The following is a 2984-nucleotide window of genomic DNA, read 5'->3' as shown; positions in this document are numbered from 1 at the left end:
TATCATTTGTATTGACTCCTTCCTTCTCATTGATGCCTATTAGTCTCACATTGTTCATCTTTGCATCATCTTGCAGGTATTGAATTATTTTTTTCCTGCATCCTAGTTGTTTTTAAGAGATCTTTTCTTACTTTTTCACTAGCTACAATGGTGTCTTTCAGGTCTGAAAGTCTATTCTGACTTTCCCTCAAACGGTTTTGCCAGCTTGTGATTGAGGTTTTAATTTCCTGTGTATCACTTTGACTCTGCTTCATACATTCTGTTTCTCTCCTATGTTGCTTATTCAAGGATTTCATCGTTTTTATATGCTGCTCTATTTATTTATCAGTGTCTTCTTTAGAAGCACTTAGTACTTCTTACATTATAGTTATTTCTTCTTTTAACTTCAGAAATTATTTCTGATCTGACTTCCTCTATACCTTTCTGCAGTTGTTTCTTTACTTCTGACGCCATTATTTCAGAGATTCCAGGTATGTGACTTCCAGTTTCTTCTATGCTAGTGTCTTCTGCATTTGTTCTCAGGCTGGGGGCCTGAGACTGCATTTTGTTCCTTCTCTTTGTCATTTTGTATAGCACTGTCTTCTGACCTTTAGTGTAGAGCTTTAATAGAGTTATTACCTTAGCACCAGGTTCAGATCTAGCAAGTTCAAACTCCTCCAGGTGAGTGTGGCTTGGCTCTGGCTGCTGTGCTCCACTTCTTCCTGCTCCAGCCCTTGGAGGTGAACCCTCTGTGCCGCAAGATGTTCTGCTCCTGAATCAGCTAGGTGAGTCTTCTAGCTTCTAGCTTCTTTGCAGGGAGTTCTGCTGCGGGTTCCACCACCGGCCTGGGCTCTGTGTTAAATAAGGATCTGGTGGCCCCTGGTCATCTCACTCCTAAATTCTATTTACATAATTCTTCCTCATGTCACAACAGAGGAAGAAAGAAAGTTGCTGATTTTTTTTTTTTAATCTATAAGAAGATGCAAAATCAGTTCTAATGAGTCTCCTTCCAAAAGAAAGGGAATCCAGCAATTGTTTGCACTCCGTGGCCTTTCGTTTCTAATATTAGTTACTGTTACAGGGCAAGGATCATCTTTACAGCGATCAAAATACCCGGATGGGATGTGGAATTTAAATGCTTATAAGGGAGGGAGGGCGGCGCTACTATGCAACGCACCCCTGGCCGCTTGCACGGCGGCGGCAGCAGCGTGGCCAGCCGTTGGCTAACTGCAGAAGCGGGAGCGAGCAGTCACTGCGACCAACTTTCTCCTCCGTGTTTTCTAAGTTTTCCTCCCTGAACTTCTTTGTCAGAAAGCAGCACAAGGTTGACTTTTCTTCCCCTCCTTCCATCTCCCCACCCCCCCAAAAAAGTTCACAATTCAGTCAATCAAGCAGCCTACACGGCAGCAAACTCTGGGCTGACTGATTTTTTTCCTCCTAAACTGACAGAATCAAATGGTTATTTATTTATTTACCTACTAATAATTTATATCCTGTCTCCTTCCAAAAAGGATGTGAGCGCCTCCCTGGATGTCTTGGCATCGCCTCCAAGAGGCGTAAGCGTCTCGGGGAGGAAAATAACCTCTGGAGAAGCGGGCTTTGGTGTCCTTCCGGAGCCCACAGTCGCATCGAGCAGTTTAATGAGCCCATTACTGCGGAGAATGAATAATGGAGACTCCGACCGACGAGCGGTACCTGGGTTTAAGTGGGCGCAAGACACACAACTCCCTCCGCACGGCTGTCGGTGCCCTGGCGCAGGGTGCGCTACTGGTTAATTGGGCCCCAAGACTTGACGGGCTGGTGAGAAGGGGGCTTTCTTCCCTGAGAAAATCAATTAAATGAAGAAGTTATGAGCACCAGCCCCATGCATGGCATGTGCGGGCCAGCTCTTCGCAGGGAGAATGTCAGCGAGTTGGAACGGTAGGCTGTGAGACTCCCCGGACACATGAAAGTTCAGAGAGGCTGTGCAGCTTGCCTGGGATCACAGAGCCGCGGAAGGCACGCTCTGATCTCTTACCCAGGCCTTCAGCATCCGGACCCTGTGCGTTTTGCCCTCTCTCGCCTGCCTTTGGGACTTGGAGGTCAGCCCACCTGGCAGGTCCTGGTTATCACCAGTGGTGACCTAGTTTATTAATATAACGTTGACAGCTTTTGCTCCATTTTGAACACTGCTTCAAAAAATAGCATAGTGGCTGATATAGGTTCGGATGAGCTCAGCTACAAATAACAACAAGTTCCATTCAAAGTGGCTGCAGCGAGGAAGCAGGACTGAGGGTCCCCCAGGGACAGAGAGAGGTCCAGAGGCAGGGAAGGTCACCGGTGCCGGACGTGAGATTAGCCCAGCCCTGCTCCAGGCGTGTTCCTCTTCCCCGGGCAGCTCGGAGCCTCTGCACAGCAGCTGCGGGGATTTCTCCAAGGCAAAAGATAACCCCTCCCTGAGCACGGCTGTCACTGCTGCCAGACTTGGCAGGATTGGCGGGCCGATGCTAGGTCGCACGCACATCACAGGCCGCTCACGACAAGGGCCAAGCAATGACCACGGTGCAGCAGGAGACACCTGGGAGATGTCATGTATTCTCTTTCCCCTCCTGGACACCCAGGAAAACCACCCTCGGGACCCAGCGTAGGCCCTCAAAGATGACAGCACCATAGGAAGAGAGTATATGAATCCAAGACCACTTTATGAAAGATCACCCATGTCACTCAGTGACTTTCTCGTCACTGGGACAAAATACCCAGCACCTGCACCTAGGAATTTGAAGAAAGTTTGATTGGTTGGCAACTCCGGAAAAGAAATGGCACCGCAGAGGGCGCAGCAGGGAAGCTGATCAGGGGCATAACCTTTCCCAGGCCACCCCCCAGGGGGTGCACTTCTTCCATCCAGGCCCCGCCTCTTCCATCCAGGCCCCGCCTCTTCCATCCAGGCCCCGCCTCTTCCCACCATGCCCCGCCTCCTAAGCGCAGGTCAGCTCTAAGTCCCATCTTCCAATCACCTCCCCCTAGCC

The sequence above is a fragment of the Octodon degus genome, unplaced genomic scaffold, assembly GCF_000260255.1.
Source record: "Octodon degus isolate 3935 unplaced genomic scaffold, OctDeg1.0 scaffold00070, whole genome shotgun sequence".
Taxonomy (NCBI): domain Eukaryota; kingdom Metazoa; phylum Chordata; class Mammalia; order Rodentia; family Octodontidae; genus Octodon; species Octodon degus.
This window is presented reverse-complemented; position numbering follows the sequence as displayed.